Raw genomic sequence first — 20826 nt, 5'->3', positions numbered from 1 at the left:
TTATTCTCTTGCTTGTTTGGTCTTCACCTGAGTTCTCTCTCTCTCTCTGCAGCCCATCTCTCTATTACTGTCCAGGTAAAACTGCCTCCTCTCCTCTCCGCATTGCCCCTTAAGTAGCTTCCCTTTCTTCCCTTTTGTCATGAGAGTTGGACATATCCTATTCTGTCAAATCTCCTTCGATTTGTCACCTTTTCTGCCATGCAATTAGACACCATTTTCAAACATGGGTGCTTCCTTCTAACTAACTTTACCTTCATTTGGGATTAAAGACATGTATCACCACTTTTCTTTACCTGATATTTGCTCTATACGAGGCTGGCCTTGAACTCAGACGTGTTTACCTCTGTCTCCTGGATTAAAGGCATGCTTGTATTCCAGCTGGATCACACAGACCTAGAAGGATGTGACCTCTTGCCAGAGCAGCCATGTTCTGAATTAACATTTCAGACCATACCTGTGGTCTGAAAGGACAGCAGCAAAACATAGGTTATACCTATCTCTACTTTTTACTGCCACCAACAAGGGATGTGATACAGATTGCAGTCATGTGTTCCCCTTCCCTTCACCCCATGTCTTGAGGAGCCCAAGCCCCAATAGCTTCTGAACTCTCTCCCTCAGAACTGCCGAGTGATAAATATCACATGGCCCTGGGAAATACCTTTTGTCCCTATAGGTGATATATCAGTAGATGTTGAATTGGAACCTATCTTAGTTTCTTTTCCTGTTGCTTTCACAAAATGTGCGGACACAAATAACTTAAGGGAGGAAGGATTTATTCTGGCCTATAGTTTAAGAGTATCATGGGTGCTCGCTTCGGCAGCACATAACACTAAAATTGGAATGATACAGAGAAACTTAGCATGGCCCCTGTGCAAGGATGATACATAAACTCTTGAAGTGTTCCATATCCATGTTTTTACAGTAGAAGTAGCCAGTCCTGAGACCCTCTGAAGACATTTGAATGTCCTGCTGAACTAACTTTTCTTATGATGTGTGTTTTTAGTTTAGAAGTACTATATTCCACAAGGTTTACATCAATGAGGTTGGAAGACACCTATGTTTTTTTTTTAATTAAAAAAGCACAATCAGTCTTTCCTTTGAAAAGTCTATATAAAGTACAACTCTTAGCATGATTATTTTCCTAAATAAAAAAGACAAATAATTTACTTATTTTATGTTAATTATAGGCATTAAGGAAAAGCTTTTCTTCGAGGAAAATGCAGTACTGTGGGTCTGTAATTAGTGTGTTGTACTGTCCTCTGGCACTCTGGCTTGCTGGAAGGTGGCTTTAGCTGTGTCCCTTGTAACTTTGCTTACCTGGCACTTCCAGCTTGCTTTCCTGCAGACTAGCCATTTGCTCATGCTATAGCCTTCACTGTGGGTGCTACATAGGGCAAGCTTGAACTGCTGGGTGGTGATTGTGAGTTTAAACAATTAAAAAATGTATTTTTCAATGCTGTATAAAATGGTGTTCTAATTATCCCTCAATAAAAAAAAGTCCAGATAATTGCTTTTGATCTTCTTGGAAAAAATACAAAACAAACCCAACGAAACGTGACAGAGCCAAGTTTGGGGCATGGGTGTGAACAGTTACGGCTCTGCCGCTCACTAGACTCCACTTTGCTCCAATGAAGACACATCACTCCCTCCCATGCAGAGAATCATCAGCACACAGCTGGCAATGCAGACATGCCAGTCTGGAGCCTACGGCTTGAGGCTACAGGGCAGTCTGTGGTGAAGGTGTCTGGATTTTGAAGAACAGGCAGTTCCCATGACTGCCCCACCCCACCCCTATCCCCCAGTCAGTCTACCCTGGACTTCCTGGCACCCGTTCTGGTTCTGTGCATGGTACAGCTCTCTGGGTCTTGATGCTCTGCTAGAAAGTGTGCACGCTTTCTGGTCCTTCCCCACTCCTTGGTGAGATAGGACTAGATGACCATACCCCTAGATGTAAAGGACCAGTAAGAGCCTGGCTGTGAATGAGGACTCTGGATCCCCATGGTAGATAGATAAGATGTACAGCAGCACTGACTCAGCACCAGCCGCTTTTGGAGGGGTAGCAGTAAACCAGAGCTGCTGCTGGCCCTTGCCCTGCCCCTTCGTTTGGACCATTTTTTGAGGTTCTACCTTGTGCTTTCCCAGCGGAAGTCATCCTTTGCCCCTGTTGATGACTTGAGCTCTTACCAAACACCAACAAGCAAAGTGCTTGTGGCCTGGCAGCCCAAACCTGCCACGTTCCTGTACCTTCCGGTGGCCTGTGTTCTGTGCTTGCCAACCTAGACCCTGGCATTTGACACTTTTTCAGCTGTCACTGCCCTCTTCAGTAATACTGAGCAGCTTCAACCAGCATTTCCTATTAATGGGAGAGTTATCAGAAGTTGCCACATCTCTCCAACACTAGTGGGTTTTGTCCAGTTCAAATGCTGTTCTAATTGCCAACTGGCTGATCTAGGCTCCTGGGGGGTAACCCTTCTCAGAGGAATTGTGCCCTGGAAAGGGCTCCCAGAAGTTCTAGTTGGCCTCAACCTGATAATTGCATCTTCTAGGCCATCATTTGTGGTGGTTGGGAATCATGACAGATCCTCTGCCACTTTCTGGTCTCTCTGGGTCAGGTTCCTGATTGCTGGTGTTGGATTTTAAATGGCACATGGCCCTTCTATGTTTTAGTGACTCAGAGAAGTGAAGCCATTTACAAAAGTTAGCAGTTTACTTTGTTTTCTCAACCTCTGCTATGCCATAGCCTTGCTGAGTGAAACCCACTCATTTCTAGGTGGGTCCAAAGAACTACATTTCTTTGGGCTTGTGAGTCCATGTTCATCTTCCTCTGGCCACTGAACACCTTGGCCAGCTCTTTAGGGATTAGATGGAGTGGTTGCCCTTTGGGGCCATGGGTGTGCAGCTTTCCCCTCACCGAGGAGTGGCCAGGGCTCTTGGTTTGACAATTACTTGGCTGTGGGCATGGGAAAAAATGGCCTTTAATTACTGATTGTATTTGGTAAACATTGTGTGATACTTGAAATAAAAGGGACTTTGCAGCCCTTAACTGAAATCTAAGCTTTTCACCACTTCCCCCTCCTCGCCCTCCTCCCTTCCACCTCCCTTGCGTTGTGATGATCTAGTGGCATGTCTGTCACCTGAACAAAGGCCTCCTCTGACTGTAACCTCTTAATAGTTGTATATAATGAAAACTGTAAACGTTTTAAAATAAAATGTGTATATTCTTGAAAAAAAAGAGTATCATGATAAGGAAGTCAAGGTGGCACAAGATTCCAGTCAAATGGAGAAGGAGATCTGACTTTCACACAAACTCTGGTGCCCCATATTGGACCATGTCCCTTGGATGGGGAGGCCTGGTGGCACTCAGAGGAAGGATAATAGGTCACCAAGAAGAGACTCGATACCCTATGAGCATATACAGGGGCGGAGGTCCCCCTCAGTCACAGACATAGGGGAAGGGAGTAGGGGGGAAGCGGGAGGGAGGGAGGAATGGGAGGATACAAGGGATGGGCTAACAATTGAGATGTAATATGAATAAATTTAAAAAAAAAAGAATGAGAATGCTGAATGCTTGTTGCTGCTCAGCTCCCTTTCTCCACCTAGGTAGTACAGGATCTGAGCCAGGGAATGTACCATTCACAGAAGGTGGGTCTTCCACCCTGAATTAATTCAATCAAGACAGTTTTCAGACATGCCCAGAGTCCCATCTTCCAGGTGATTCTAAATTTTGTCATGTTGACAATGAATACTAGCCATCACAGAACTCCAGAATAAGCCAGAATAGCCTTGTGAATGTTGAGAAAATTACACTTCTCCTGGAAGTAAAGCTTACAAAAGTAGTCTAGTAAACAGTGGCTGCCTGCTAAAATAAAAGTTCTTATAATCCCCAGTTCCTGAATAATGTGCACACTATACCAGATACTTTTGACGCAAATACCAGGTAAAACAATTTAAAGGAGAATAGGCCTTCAACCTACTCCAAGGCAGAGATGGAGCAGTATTGGAATGAACTGATGAAGAATTTTATTCAGTTGTCCTACAGTTGCTCCAACAATCAACTGAGTGAAAAGATTTAGAAAGTACAGTCAGAGCATTACCTAATTAATTAAAATTAGAATGTGGAAGAAAATGGGAAAGAATGGCACTATAATGTTTGGCTAAGCTATTAGGAGTTACCTTCAACTGCAAAAGGGAAAAGAGAACACTGAGGAAGGAGTTCACGTTCACGGGTTTCCAGGGATATGGTTGGCTGTTCTTTTTTGTTCCGAATGCTCTGTTTTGTACCTTATTTGTTCATAGGAAGTCATGTAAGTGCGGAGAAGTTGTTCTGTTCTTTGTACTGGGTGCCAAGTGATCATTACTGACCAGTCTACACTACTGTTACGTTGAGTGACTTTGTTTTCTTACCTAACTTAATTTTTTCCCTGAATGTTTTGATATTTTACTATCTTCCTTAAACAATTACATCCACTGTACTCTTATTTTCAGATTTCTTTCCCCAAATCAATTATTTTCCAGATCATCTACTTTACTTCTTTAGACCTAGAAACTGATTACTACAATTATAATTCAAAACCTATTTTCTGCTGCCCTGCGCTGAGCTGGGTAATTGAGTGTAAATGGTTATTTCTTTTGCATGCTTTGCCATTGTGTTAAGTGTTTTTTGGTTAAAAGACCAGAGGTTGCCTGCTGAATATGCTTATATTAACAATTGTAAAAGAAAGTAAATTACTTTGGGGAGTATTAATGAATAGACATTTAAATTACATAGCTAAATCTTTTCCATCCTTTATTAAGCAAACAATTGGATTAACACCCCTCAAGTTATTTAATCAACAGCTTATAAGCCATACTTGGGTATTTGTAACAAAAAAATTATATTTGAATGGCTCTAAAGACATTACAACATAATAGTGCATGTTGTTATTCTAAATATTAATATTCAGATCATATGTGTGTGTCAAAGAAGACATTAATCCTTAAAAGGAAGATTTATGTCACTATAGTATCGGTTTTTTTTTTTCAGAGAACATCAATGATTAGTAGTTTCTACCTGGTTGGTAGGGGTAGATAGAGCACAGCAAGGAAATGATGCTTATTCTCACCCACAGTACTGGATCGATAACATGTCACAGAATATGAGGAGGACATAAGGTGATATTCCACAACCTGATTTGACTTAGAAGATTTCATTCTTTAAAGAGCTCCACCTGACACCTACTCGGAAAACCTCAATTTTACGTGTTAGCTAATTATGTTTTGTTTCTTTTGTTTTAATATCAATATTGTGTAGCCTTAAACAGCTAAAATGAGTACTAGGGGAAGAAGGGAGCATGCTAGCCTGAAGATTTCTTTTACTAACTTCATTAAATTAGAGACATTAAATTATGTAATTTATTAGTAGGTTTAACTAGGGATCTTTAAAACATGTTTCTGAACAGGAAGAGATTAATAACGTTCCACAGAGGTATCACTGAAAAGTAGACTGTTAAAGGTAGCTTTTGAGCCTAAGTATTAATCCCACTCACCCTTAGGTACAGTTGTCATAATAGCTTCCAACAATACTATTATATGATAATGCGCCATCTTCAAAACAATCAGTTAGTGAATTGCAACAAAACACATTACTTTGAGGATGTGATTTACAATGTAATTTCACACTCTCAGACTTAAATAATTATTAGTTTCAGTTTATAAGGATTGGATTATACACAGAAAATTTGACAATTGTGATAATGCTAGCACTAATTATAAGTAATTTTGTTCATGCATGTGCACTAAGTAGAAAATTAGGAGAGAGAGAGAGAGAGAGAGAGAGAGAGAGAGAGAGAGAGAGAGAGAGAGAAACGAAGACTTGGTTTAAAAAAATATTGTCAGTTTCTGATGTGGAACCCTAGTTCCTATGCAGAGCAGACTTTGTTAGACATTTGGCTTTGGTGGTGTATTTCTGCCAAATACTGAGGTCTAAGAGCTTGTCCTTAGGTGTGGTGGCACTTACCTTTAACCCAGAATTCAGAGGTCTCTGTGAATTCGAGGTTAGCTTGCTCTACATATAGTGAGTTTCAGGACAACCAGTGCTATATAAAGAGACCCTGTCTCAAAAAATTATATATTTTGATCATGTTCCTTCTCTATTCCCAACTCATCCCAGGTCCCCCCACATCCTTAACTTTATGCTCTCTCTGTCTTAGAAAAACAAAAACCAAATAGAACCCACAAAAAAGCAACAAGATAAGGAATGCCGCGCGCGCGCACGCACACACACACACACACACACACACACACATACACACACACACACACACACACACCTATGGAAAGTGTGGGCTTTGTTGTGTTCCCAAACCACCTATTGGTGTGAGACCTGCCTTGCAATTTGGTCGGTATACCAAATGACACTCCATTGCAGAAAGCTGATTTTCCCTTTAACAGAGGGTATCCGTTGCAAACAGTGCTGAGAGCCTATCTGGCTTGAACCTGTGTAGGTCTTGTGTGTATTGCCATAGTCTTATGAGTTCATGTGTTTATCCATCCTGTTTTGTCTAGAAGATACTGTTTCCTTGGAGTCATCCATCACCTCTGGCTCTTACATTCTTTCTGCCTCCTCTTCCACATAGATCCTAGAGCTATGATGGGAGAGCTCCGATTAAGATATTCCATTTAGGACTGAGTGCTCCAAAGTCTCTCACTTTCTGTACATTGTCTAGTTGTGAATCTCAGTTAATTCCCATCTACTGTAGGTAGAGCCTTCTGTGAATGTGATTGAATGCTGCACTGGCCTATGGCTATAGCAGTATGTCATTAGGAGTCATTTTATTGCTATGTTCCTTTAGCCTATCTCGTCTTAGGTTCTAGGACCCTCTGGGTCCTTCTATTTCCCCCATTCTCCTATATTTCTCTTACCTAGAGTCACAGTTGGATGTTTTCTTGTAGTTTTACAATACTGGTGTTTCTAGAAGTCTCTAGAGGATAAGCTGGGGCTTCATCTGTTCTCTCAAGGGTTCTTATTTATAACAATGGCTTCAGTTACTTCCTGTTTACTCATAATTTCTTAAGAGTACAGAAAATATAAATTTAGAATTTAGAGTTCTTTAAGTCTAAGCTCCAGTCCTCTACCCATCTTGGTTTCAGTTTTCTACTCTATAAAATGGGAGAAAGTATTTATTAGGGGGTGATGACAAATAATGAAAGAATCTGTGAAAAGGCCTAGCAGCTTGGCACGGTGATATGTTAAATATTGTAGTTGTCAAAGTCTTAGTCTTCATATCCATGCAGACCTTTACTCCTCCTTTCTGTATGCGTATGAGTTAATGTGGGATAGTTGTATATGTGTGTATTCACATAACTGTGTGGAAGCCAGCAATCTATGCCATATTTTTCTCAGTTGATGTCCAACTTATTTTTTGAGATAGGATTTCTCACTGAACATGGAGCTCACAGATTTGGCTAGACTGGCTGTCCAGCAAGCTACAGCAGTTCTCCTGTCTTTGTCTTCCTGGCAATGAGATTATAAATGCATACCACTGTGTCTGGGTCTTTATATGGGCACAAGCTATTCGAATTCAGGACCACATACTTGTACAGCATGCATTTTACTAATTGACCTAGCTCCCCAACCTCTTTATTCCTTCCTTAAAATTTTTTAACTTTTACCTTTCTGTTCTTTCTAAGTCTGTACCTGTGTTGTGTGCCTGTCCTATAGACATAACATTTACTAAATAAATTTCCAGTTGGGGGGTGGGGGTGGTGGTGGCGGCGGCGGCACATGCCTTTAATCCCAGCACTCAGGAGGCAGAGGCAGTACTTAGTCCTATAGAATTATACTAACATTGTTTGTGTATACCAGTAGTAGTGTCATCTAGTGAGAGTTCCTTAGAAACAGGAATTCCTTTACTAAACCTTTTTATTATGTATTATTCTGTGTGTTCTTTTGGTTTTTGTGTTTTTTCATTGTGGACAATAATGTAAATAAAATGTGAAATGTCAACTGAATTCTTAAAATGTCAGTTCTTTAATGTCTATATCTGACTTCTTTATGTATTAAGCTAAGAGGATCTGTACATGTGTAACAAAGTCAAAGTTTTTTGTACTATTTCTCTTAGAGTCCTTTCATTTTCTTGCTTATTTGTTTTTGCCTATGTATACTCCATTTTTTACCTTTATAATTTTTACAAAGATTATTTTTCTCCTCTTTTAGCAGTTTTCCTTGAGCTATGCTTCATTGTGTATGAATTGACAAAGTCCTACACATTAGTTGTAACCCAGTTCAACCCTTCAGACATACTTACCACTGCCACTAACAAATATTCTAGATCACTTGCTTTGAGCAGAGTTTGCTATGTTTGTTCTATAGTCCTCATAAAATAAAAGATGAATCTATAGTGCTAATCCATGTGATAGCATGGTACATGAAAACTAAAGCAAGTTCTACTAAACTTTTCATTGAACTATTAAGGCTTGACATAAGTACTGATTATGCCAGTTTAAGTACTTAGTAAATATTCTTAACTAGTAATCTTAAGTTTTAACTCCCTGGAGACACAGGTGAACATGATTTGTTTTGTTAGGTTACTGGAGCTCTATTCCCAACTTCTCAAAGAAAGCTTTTATTTTCTGTTTTCAGTGTAATTCACCAATCTTCAGTTGTTAACATTTAGGCAACAAGTTCCTGAGACTTCCTCTCTCAGCAGCTAACAGTTTCCAGTAGCTCCTTGCTAGGGGTGGAACTTTGTGTTTATCTCCCTTTCATCTTCATCTTGGGATTTGGCCTGTATTGGGCTTGCACAGATCTTGTACGTGCTGTGACACCTGCTGTGAGTTCATATGTGCAACTTCCCTGCTGTGTCCAGAAGACACTGCTTCCTTGTTCACCACCTGTGGCTCTTATACTCTGCCCACGCTCTCTTCTGCAATGATCCCTGAGCCTTTAGAGTGTAGTGTTTATGTTCTATTTAGGGATGAATGTTCTGCATTCTCTTATTTTCTGTATCTTAGCTAGTTGTGGTTTGCTGTGTTGATCATTTACAGTGGTCAGCAGGTTCTCTGATGAGGACCGATAGGGACCTTAATATGTGGGCATAACAATAAGTCATGTAGTTTATTTAATGCTGCATCCATTTAGCAGAATATAGTAGTGGTTCACTCCTAGGGTCTATTTTGGTCTGATAACGGTGCCAGAGATGAGGTTCATCTTGTGGAGCAATCCTTAAATCTAATTAGGAAGTGGTTGGTTATTTCCACATTTGTGCCACTACTGTACCAGTGAGCAGGTTTTTTGGTCCAGCCCTTCGTTATTGTAGCTCACGAGCTTGTTAACAGCTGGGTAAGACTGATGATTACTTTTCTTCTCTGGTAGTGTGCATGCACCTTGCAGCACCACAAAAGCTAGCCAGTAGGGCTAAAGCTTTTAGTTCAGTACCAGCTTGATTTCTCTGTGTTCTGTGACTCAAGTGTATGGCATCTTCAGCAATAATATTTTACTGTTAAGTTCTGGAAGTTGCCAAGAGCTTAGCAAATGACTTGTAATGTTTGGGGATCTTTGGAACCTCACCAGCCAGCAAGAAGTAACCCACTCCTGAGACTCTGCCTTTCATTTTTCAGCCTCTGATGTCTATTAGGGATGTTGTTGCTTCATGATAATTGAACTCCATTTTAACTCCTTCATGTATGTTTATAAATATGACTTAGGAACCTTGTACAGTATGGTTTCCACATGACTTTCTTTTGAAAACTCTTCAGTGTCATTTATCCCTTGCAGTTTCCGTCTTCTACCCTGTGTTCCCCTGCCCAAACCCAGTTCATCCCTTCCTTGCAATACATCCCCTTTAACATTTCATAACAATAAATTCTATCTTCTTTCCCTCAAAAGCTCCTTTCTCATGACCCCTTAGTAAGTTTCTGAGCTCTGTGGCTATTTCACATGAAATCCACATATCTAAATGCAACAGGTTTCATAAGTAATCTAGAGATCATTTTAAGTATACAGAAATGTATGTGTAGATTATACTCTGATAGTTACCATTTTATATGGGGGACTTAAATGTCAGTGAAATTTGGTACCCATGTGCGGTTCTACAATCAATCCTCTTTAGACACCAAGAAATGTGTATATCATATAATATGGATCTGTGTGTGTGTGTGTGTGTGTGTGTGTGTGTGTGTGTGTGTGTCTCATACACTCATGCACAGTTAATTCTTGCCACTTGTGGTAATTTAAATATTCTTTGGGGGAAAAATAGAGGATTAGATTCCTTTGAGCCTCTTTTTAGAATATTTTCATTTAGCCAGTCAATATATAACCTTATGGGGGGGCGGTGTTTAAAAATACTATATATAATGGATTGTTTATTATCATTCACATTGAACCTATAGTCAACAGTTCTAAAATTCATTTCTTGATGAATCTCATCTAACATATTTCCATATAAAGCACATTACAGCCTTTTGTGCTTAGCAACATTAGACAGCACTTTATCATTATGCTTGGGGACTATCTTAAGTAGTGAAATTAATGAAAAGCACAAAATAGAAAACATAGGGACCAAATAGACTTAACAAAGTAATTTATTTATAGTGTGACAGCAGGAGCAAGAAGAGGGGGTATTACCTCATTTTACTTCTGCTGGCAACAAGTTCATCAGCTGACTCAAAATTTTGCCACTTTGTGCATAACCATAAACTGAAAGTACTTGAAGTATTGATTTTAAGGTTACAAGTAAATTTAAGCAAGTAGGAAAATTGACAGATATGGAATCTCTGACTACTTGAGATCAATAATATATAAACTCTATTTAAAGGTGCTGTGACTATATACATATACATACATATACATATATATATATATAGGCATTATTGTTGGCCTTCAATATCTTTAGTGTTTTTTTCCTTTTTAAAATTATTATTTATTATTTCCCACACATCCTGTATTATATTATATCATTCATTATAAATATAACAAAGCTTCCAGGCCTACAATATGAACAAGTTTACCCTATTTATTAAAAGCTTCCTATGATACATTTGTTTTACTTGTAAACCTTTCTTTTTGTAGGGTAAAAAAAATTTATATGACAGATGTAACACAAGTTTGCATATTGAAACTTAAAATATTACTCTAAATTTATTTGACTTAGACATAAAATTATAATTAACTGTCTATGACTTTATTGTGTTTGAATTACCATTTTTCTTTATTAATGTATATCAAGTCATTTGAAATTATTTGTATTATACAGATAGATAAAAATTAAGGAGACCTCTTTTGATTAGCAAAATCTTAGGAGCTAACCCACTCAACCATTAAACATTTTAAAGCTAGGAAATAATAAAGGAAGCCATATATGAAGGAGTTTATAATGTATGTGTATAAAGAGCAATAATAACATAAAAGTGACAAATCTAATGTCAAATTAGGAAATAGAATATTACTATTGCTTACAAAAATCTCTTCTGTACTTCTCATACAGTCTCCTTCCCTGTTTAAACCACTATCTTGGCCTTTATAGCAATTATTCCTTTTTTATTTTTTTTTGTAGCTTTACATGAAATGTGTGTTTCCTTTAAGAGTTTTTTTGTGTTTCATACACAAATGTAGCTATGTAAGGAAAGGACAATATTATCACCATCCTGTGAATGCTTTCAGGAGTTGAATGGTAAAACAGATTCTTATAGTGTGACTTTGGATGCCCCAAGACTATTTAGAATTCCATTCTAGAAGCCAGTTGGCAAAGTCACTAATAAATCCTAGAATTTGGGGGGTTTGCCAGGAAGGAAGGAGACTAGAGCTATAGTGAAGGTAGGCTAGGTTCAACAGGAATGTGATCCAGGGCATAGGTCAGACCTTATATCCTGCTCTTGGGTCCATTGACACTTGCCTCTAGCACTCAGGAATACGTGAAAGCAGAATGCTGCATGCAGTAGAGTAAAATGAGCGTCCTCAGTTGATCCAAACAGCAGAAAAGAACAGGTGTCTCATCAGTTCATAGCCAGAAAATATCAAACAGGGGAATCTGGATTCAGCTCACCTGACCATTTTGTGGTTCCAGGTTAAAAAGGTAGTGTGGGAACCCGTTGTCATACAGCCCGCACTGGTTCCCCTCTATATTTGGTGCCTGAAATTTCCCTTCTTTATATTCCTAGGGATTTTCTCCATCTGTATTTTGTAGTGGAGCTCCTGTTTGAAATCAGTTTAATTGGTACACTCCTATGTACAAATACACTCTATAATAAGGTTTCCATGATGTATGCATGATAAGTACTTGTTGGCTTTATTGGAGAATATCTTGATAATCGTTTTTTATGTTCTGGTTGCATACAGAATTAAAAGATTGGAGGTAATTTTCCTTCATTATGAAGGTATTCCTCGACTGTGTTCTTGGTCTAGTCTTGCCACTGAGTGATCCGAAGCCATTCAGGAGTAGTCAACTTTGCTTTCTGTGCTCTCTTACCTCCATATCTGGAAATGTGAATTTTTTTGTTTCACAGTAGTGTGTCTATAGACTTGTGCTATTTTGCTGACTCTTTGGTAAAACCTTTAAAACGGGAGTTTTTTTCTATATTCCTTATTATTTGTGCTTTGATTTCCTCAGTACTCCCTACTAACATTTATGCTGAGTTTTAGGTTTCTTTATGTGTTAATTTTTCTACTATTATTATTATTATTATTATTATTATTATTATTATTATTATTATTATTATTATTTGTACATATACACTTACATTATTACACATATATACAATAAACTACCTACAGCAAGAAGAACCACGAAACAATCAGGAATTATATAAATGTTACATTTTTAAAAGCCCTTTTTTGTGTTCTAAAATTTCTGGTTTTGTTCCATAGTTATTAAACCATATTGAGGATTTTCAGTGCCTCTTTTGTTTGGTCTGTCTGCTCTTGAGTTATGCTTTCTGTTAACACTGGCCCCTGTTTTACACTCTTTTCCAGAAGTCTTAGGGGGCCATAGCTATCTGGCCATGATGAGAAGTCAAGCATTGTTCTCAGTTGGAGGCAGTATTGCCCCCACCCTGGGAACATTTAGCAGCATTTGGAGACATTTTCTATTATCAAAGCCTGGGGGTTACTACTAGTCTTTAGTGGGTACAATGCATATTATATTCCTATACAAGGAAAAATTCAGCTTAAAATGGCAATAGTGCTAACTTGGGAAGCCCCACAGCAGAAGGACTAAAAGGTGACTGAACGACCATGAGTCTCTCTGAAAGATGATTTAATTAGTTCAGGGCATCTTAAACTTTTTCTAATCATGACCCCTTTTCACCTGAGAATTTTTTTATGCAACTGCAGGTAAAATATGCATACAAATCAAACATTTACTTCTTAAGTTATAAAGAAATTTATTTTTAAACAATTCCTTTGTTTTACCATTTGTTACAGATGAAAACAATTTTGCACAATAATTAAATGGGTTGCTTATTTTTACATGAATTAAATCTTGGCTGAATGTTTGATACCAAAGAGTTTATTAAATATTTTTGAGAGTAAATTGATACCCATTTTGCAATTGCCAATACTGAGAACATTGTTTTGCATAAATACACAACAGAAAATGATAGAAATGTATTTAGGACAATTTTAGAAATTGTTAGAAATTCTGTCCTGATACCAAGTCAAAATGCATTTAATGTTTTTTTTTAATGTTTTTTTTCTCAATGAAACTCAAGTCAGAAACTCAAACAGTGATTTAAAAAGTCAATCATTCTAACACAATTTAATCTGAAGGTAAACTAATTTACTACATGCTTAGGAATCATAGTAGGCAAATATTAAAAGTCTGTTTTTCATGATCAAAACATCATTTCTATAAGAGCAGAAAGCATTCTATGTATATTAAACACACTGTAGTTCATAACACGTCAGTCTAAAATCTGAGCTAGGTGTTTTAGGATGTCGTCATTGGTGTTGAATGGCATAGTGGCATGTGTAGTGCAAAATGGGCATACTGCTGCATGTTCAAAGCCAAAACTGTGATACAATACCAGTGAGTAGGATGGTCATGGCACATGCCTTTAATCCCAGTGCTTGGGAGGCAGGGAACTCTGAGTTCAAGGCCAGCCTGGTCTACAGAACAGTACCAGTCAGTGCTGCCAGAAACACCTCTGATTCATTACACATTTGATTTGCATATTATTTTTTGGTTATCGGCATGAGAAACCTTTCACCATAATTTTTTGTGCATATGTCTGTGACACATTCATATTTGTGGTTCCATAGGGTCACATCCAATACTGTAAGAATCTGGGATATAGTTTAAGCATGGATGTGAGGAACCTCGTCTTATTTTTTCATCTTTTCCACCGGGCTGGTGAGCTAGTCAATAGAAAAATATTTTTATCTCTTGCTTCAGGTTAAAGATCTGACTTTCACCATTCCCTTTGTTATGAAAAAGAACTGAGACTGTTATGTATATATATCTGCATACTCCCTTGATTTCTATGTAATATCCCTTTCTCAATGGCCTTCTCTCTGGTCCTGAGAATGTATTGCTGTCTCTAAAGCATGAATCCTGTTAGGATGAGAAAGGAGCAGTTCATCATTGTATAAGGTAGAGCTGAGATCTAACTGCTTTTTGACAAATTTTCTCTGGTCCCAGATTCATGATATTTTTGATTATTCTGTAACATAAATGGGTTTGGTTTCAAATAACCTAAGTTGTTTTCTCTAAATCAGCTCTCCCAAGTTTGCTGGATCAATTAACATGGTTGTTTCTTCATATGTTCTTATCCCTCAGATTTGGTAATTACTATTTCACCTTTCTTATTCTCCCATTCCTTTCTTTAAACTCCTTTTAGTAGATTTTGGGAATAAGTTAGATGTTCTGTGCTCAATTGATGTTGGTATTCTGGAAACCAATCATAGTTTGTAGCATAGTTTCATGTAATTCTAGTCTCTTTAAAAAATACATTTAGCTTTTATATCTGAATTATCAATTGCCTACATTTGACTTTTCTTACAAATGAAAAGTGAAGATTATTCTGTGTCTACATAGAGCAGTTAATTAAGTCTTTCCAGAACTCTAGCAGATGTTATTACAGCACAGATATTTTTGGGTTTTTTGTTGTTGTTGTTGTTTCTTAATTCGACTTTGGTATTGGGGTAATTCTGCCTTCATAAAAGAACTTGGTACCATTCCTTATGTTTCTATTTTGTGAAATAATCTTTGTAGTATCAAGTGTTAGTTCTTCTTTGAAGATCTAGTAGAATTCTGCAGTGAATCCATCTGCTTCTGGAAAAGTTTTTAGTTGAGAGACTTTTATTACTGTATCTCCAGATGTTTAAGTTTTTATTTCATCTTGGTTTAATTTTGGTAGGTCATATGCATATGACAATTCATCCATTTCTTTTTGATATTCCACATTATTGAAATATCGATTTCATTGGTATCTTTTGTAACATCTCACTTTTCATATCTAATTGTATTGATTTTTGGATCCTCTCTGGCTTTTCTTTTGGTTAAATTGGCAAAGGGCTCTCCAGTCTTGCTTATCTTATCAGAGAAAGAACTATTTTGTTGATTCTTTGTATTATATTTGTTCCTTTGTTTGTTCCTAGTTTATTAATGTATGTTCTGATCTTAATTTTTTGAGACAGGGTCTCACTGTATAAACTTGGCTGGCCTGGAGTGTTCTATGTAGAGCAGGCTGTCCTCAAACCCATAGAAATCTGCTTTCCTTTGTGCTGTGTTTATAGGGATATGCCTCTATGCCCATCCCTGACTTTATTTTTCCCTGTCAAGTGTTTTTGGGTTTGGTTTATTCTAGCTTTTACAAGACTCTTGGTGCATCATTCAGTTATTTCTTTAAGAACTTTCAAATGGAAATGAACCTGTGTGAGCAGATAAGAATACTCCTAGAAACAGTGGGTTACTAAACAAAATTTCCAATATCAGGTATAGGATACCTCCCTGGGAGTTGATCAAGGAAGCCTCAGACATCCCCCAAACAAAACAGATTGTCAGTACTTTTATTTATTTACCATTAGAGGATATGACCTTTTGGCTAAAGATACTGCATACCTAGTTACAAGATAGAGAAGAAGCTGAAATTGAGCTGGAAACTTCCTTCGTGTTGCCTACTCTCATCATCCCAGAATGTGGTACTCTACACAGTTACGGGAGAGAAACGTTATCATTGGTCTCACCCATCTGTATATTCTACAAAACAGAAAAAAAAACCCTGCATGGCAAGATGTACCTACCTGGCAATAGTGGCACAGTTGTTATGGGGATAACCAATTGCCATGTGATAATATTTGAGGCCTGTTCCCAAGAGGGGAACTCATAACTACTACAATAAGCTCACTTAACAACCTATGCCTAGGGCAGTTGTACTCCCACCTAGGGTAACTAAATTGATGCATTATCAAACTGCCTTCTAGATATCTATGTTTATACCCATTGACAAAGGTTACTCTCAGACATAATGAGAGCAGCCTCTCTTCATAATCAACAGTGAATGCATAGACTAGACTCATTGATCCCCAAGATTCTGAGAATGGGTGACGTTGAAGGCTCAGTCCTAAACAGACGTTTACATTCCTCCCTCTAAGGTTCAAAGACGTGTATAGGAAGTATGCAAAAGCCAGAGGAAAAGGCGAAAGCCTGTGAAATGCCATCTTCCAAACTCAATATTAACTGTCATTATCATGAACTCAGCAACTACAGTTACTCTCACTAGTCCACACACAAGACAGGCTGCTTTGGGGAGGAACTCATACACTTTACTCTTGTATTATTGGCTAGTGACAGTTTCTGGGAACAGGGCAATGCTTTTCTCTAGTTATATATCCACTACTAAGCCCACCAGGTTCCAACAGATAGTTTTAAACCCAAAGTCACTTTACAGCCCTGGTTAAACTCCATGGATTACAATGAAAAACAAATAGACACAAATGTGAGAAAGAATTGTAGGAAAGAGGGTGTGTGTGTATAGAAGTAGTAGTGAAATGGAAGAGCGTTGAGATGGAGAGTAGTGAGTATGCATTATGTATTTGCATTAAATTGTCAAACAAGAAATTGTTACAAATTTAAAACCCACAGAATTATGTAGAATTAAGTAGCCACCTACCTCAATAGGAACTTGGTGCTATAATTCCAGTCAATATTTAGTATTTTTAAGGAGATGAATAAAATGTGTGTGTGTGTGTATGTGTGTCTTTAGATAATTGTTTTGTCTTTGTGTTTCTTTACCTTTAAGAATCTCATATTGTATATAATGAAATATGCTCATATTTACCCCTAACTTCCCCCTCTAGTCCCCTCCGTATCCTCCCAACCTTCTGCCTCTCAACTTCATGACTTTTTAATTTAATGACTCATTAAATCCAGTTAGTGCTACCCATAAGTACATGGGTATGAGACCATCGCTGGAGCATGGAGAACCTACCAGTGTCCACATCTTCAATCAATCAGTCAATCAATCAGTCATCAATTAATAAGTCAACCAGTCAATAGATTCTCTTTCCTCCAGCAATAATCTAATTTGAAATACCATCAGTTATCCCATTTTGGTCAATACCCTAATAAAGATAATGACATTTTCTTTCACATCAATACTCAGGAATTGGCTGTACTAAATTAAATTATTTTAATTTCTACAAGTAGAACATTATGATAGGCAGATTTGGGCCCAGGGGTCCCGCTCAAACTAAGGCACCAGCCAAGGACAATACAGGCGGTAAACCTTAAACCCCTACCCAGATCTAGCCAATGGTCAGAACACTCTCCACAGTAGAGTGGAGAGTGGGATATTACTTTCTCACATACTCTGGTGCCTCACCTTTGACCATGTCCCCTGGAGGGGGAGACCTGGTGGCACTCAGAGGAAGGACAGCAGGTTACCAAGAAGAGACTTGATACCCTATGAACATATACAGGGGGAGGTAATCCCCCTCAGTCACAGTCATAGGGGAGGGAAATAAGGGGAAATTGGGAGGGAGGGAAGAATGGGAGGATACAAGGAATGGGATAACCATTGAGATGTAACAAGAATAAATTAATAAAGGAGAAAAAAATTAAAAAAAATTAAAGTGAAATTTCAAGTGTGAAGAAAGGGTACAAGCCAAACTGAAATCTGTTCTTCCTGAATTTTTATTGTTCCCTAATTGTTAACCAAATGTATTTTAAATATAATACGGTTATATATTAACACTGTTAATTACCCTTTCCATTTCCATAAAAGACTGACCCAAATTATATTTTATTAGTATCTGCTGAATTTTAAGTTGTAAATGAAATCACAAAGAACCTCAAAGTATGCTTCGATGTCTTTTAATATTATTAAATTTGGCTCAGCTCACCTTTGTTAGTTTCCTGCATGTCATTAAGGAAAAGCCTTTAATATGCTTTACTTATGGCTTGTGCTCAGGTCTTGAAGAATTCGTAAACACACTTCTTTTTAACCTTATTAAATAAGCTTAACGAATTAGTGGATTTAATTTGATTTCTATTCAGATTTCTTAAAAATATCTTTGACATTATAATTATATCATTTCTGCCTTCTCCTTCTTCCCTCCAAGTCCTCACATGTAATGCCATGCTCTCTTGTAAATGTATTGCCTCTTTTTTAAATTGTTGCTGTTGTTTTATGTATATGTGTATCTAACTTTTTAAAAAGGGTGGTTTGTTGTCTCATTACTTTTTCTCTCCTTTCTCCTTAGCTATCTTAATTTTATTCTTATAAAAGGATAGCAGGAGAAGCTTATGCATTCTTCCTCACCTTTATTCAAGTGGGAACAGGGTTTTTAAATTGACTTGATTGATCTGAAACAATCCCACAGACAGAACTCAGAAAATTTCCAAAATTGTGCAGTGAGTTGAATCACGCTACACAAAATGTATATATAAATAGAGACCTTAAGGGTTTTCTGTGGACAAAAACCTGATTGTATTAAATATTTCCTGAAATTGCATCCTATTGTCAGACCAAATAATCACAAGTAAGACATCCAGGTTAAAAATGGAGGCATTTGTGGGAGTCTTACCTCACTTTGTTGTGTTGTCACAGTGGAAGATCTTCGAATGGTTTTCAGTGATTGTAGAAAAGGTTTTCTTTTTAAAAAAAAATATTTATTTATTTATTTATTTATTTATTCATTCATTCATTCATTCTCATCACCTCCCAGTTGTAGACCCCTCCTTCCTCTCCTCCTGGTCCCACCCTCCCTTCCTCTTTCCCCTCCCCCTCCCCTATTCCTCAGAAAAGGGGAGCCCCACCCCCACCAACCCACCCCAGCACATAAAGTCACATCAGGACTGAATGCATCCTCTTCCCTTGTAGGGGAAGAAATAAAAAAGCAGGCAATGGATTCCATGTCTGAGACAGCCCCTGCTCCTCTTACTAGGGGACCCACATGAAGAAAAAGGTTTTCTTTTGTAGACTTTTGATCTGAAAGTTAACATTATTAACCCTTCTTTATCTTCCCTGATAACTTTGATGTTTATGGAAAGAATTGAAGCTGGGTGTAATTAATAGTCATGATGATAGCATACATATGATTCCAAATATTTATGTATAGGTTATATTAAATTTATTTGCTTGGTCTTTAATTGCAAAAAATAGAAACAGTATTACATATCAAAGTAGCACTATATAAATGTTTTTCTTCCTGTATGCACCATAAGCACACATACAAGTGTCCTATAAAAGCCAGTGAAAGAGTTCTTTTCTTTATTCTTCTACCAGTAGGAAGTGAAAAACCGTATATATGCACATATGTTCCTGTTTTTAATGGTTAAGTCATAGTTGAAGTGCCAGTTTCACACAACAAATATGCCTTAGGAGTATCTTGGATTCTGATATTTATTTGATACTGTTCATCTCAAAGAACTGAGTGTGTGTGTGTGTGTGTGTGTGTGTGTGTGTGTGTGTGTGTGTCCACGCGCGTGCACGTGCATGCATACGTGCATGCATGCCTACCTGTCTGTCTGTCTGTGTTTTCTGGACCCAAGGATTGACATTTTATTTTACTCTGCATATCCAACTGTATGCAAGTATTGAGCACGGAGCAGTAGGTAAGCAAATCACTAAGGCAGTATAGTGACTTTTACTGATGAGATAGTTAATTTCTTATGACAGTTTATCTTTTTTCAAGACTCTGTGTAGCCTTGGCTGTCCAGGACTCACTTTGTAGACCTGGCTGGCCTCAAACTCAGTGATCCCCCTGTCTCTACCTCCCAGAGTGCTGGAACTAAAGGTGTGTGCCACCATGCCTGGCTTCTTATGGCAGTTTAAAAGAGTTGGGATTGGAAGTTTTAGCATGATAGGGGATTTCTGTGATTTTGAGTCAGCCTAGACAGGTTACTGGAAAACAAATCATAGGGATTATTCCTTGTGAACTCCCTGCTCAAGACTGTTTTCCAGATTTTCTTGAGTATTGTTCCTTATTTTATGTAGTAATTGCTGCTCTTGATTAGTAGGGGTGTGTGTGTGTGAGGGGGGGGCGGGGAGAGGGAAACTTTTTCTCTGGGATTATAAGTGAGAGCATAACATCAAATTTTCTTTTAATTTTTTTCTTTAAAAAACACTACAATAGTTAACGAGAAACACTTTCAGTAGTTACAGCAAAAAAAAAATGTTTAGGACAAAACTCGGCAGGCTATGGTAATATTGGTAAGGTTTGTGGGCAAGCTAAGAGGGAGGTGTTAATGATTGAACTTTCTACTTCAAGAAGAGTATGCCATATACACATGCAATAACAACTGATGAAGAAAGAGGCCATAGATTTTAAGAAAAATAGGAAGTGCTACATGGAAGGGTTTGGAAGGAGGAAAAGGAAGGGGGATATATAATTAAAATGCAACCCCAAAT

General features: G+C 37.8%; 1 protein-coding gene across 11 annotated transcripts in view; it reads left to right on the top strand.

Moving 5' to 3' along the window:
- CASK (calcium/calmodulin dependent serine protein kinase) overlaps window positions 1-20826 on the top strand; it is a 331352-nt gene that overhangs the window by 49257 nt on the left and 261269 nt on the right. The window lies entirely within an intron of this gene.

This window comes from Acomys minous (genome assembly GCF_964271855.1).
Source record: "Acomys minous genome assembly, chromosome: 7".
Taxonomy (NCBI): Eukaryota; Metazoa; Chordata; class Mammalia; order Rodentia; family Muridae; genus Acomys; species Acomys minous.
This window is presented reverse-complemented; position numbering and strand designations above follow the sequence as displayed.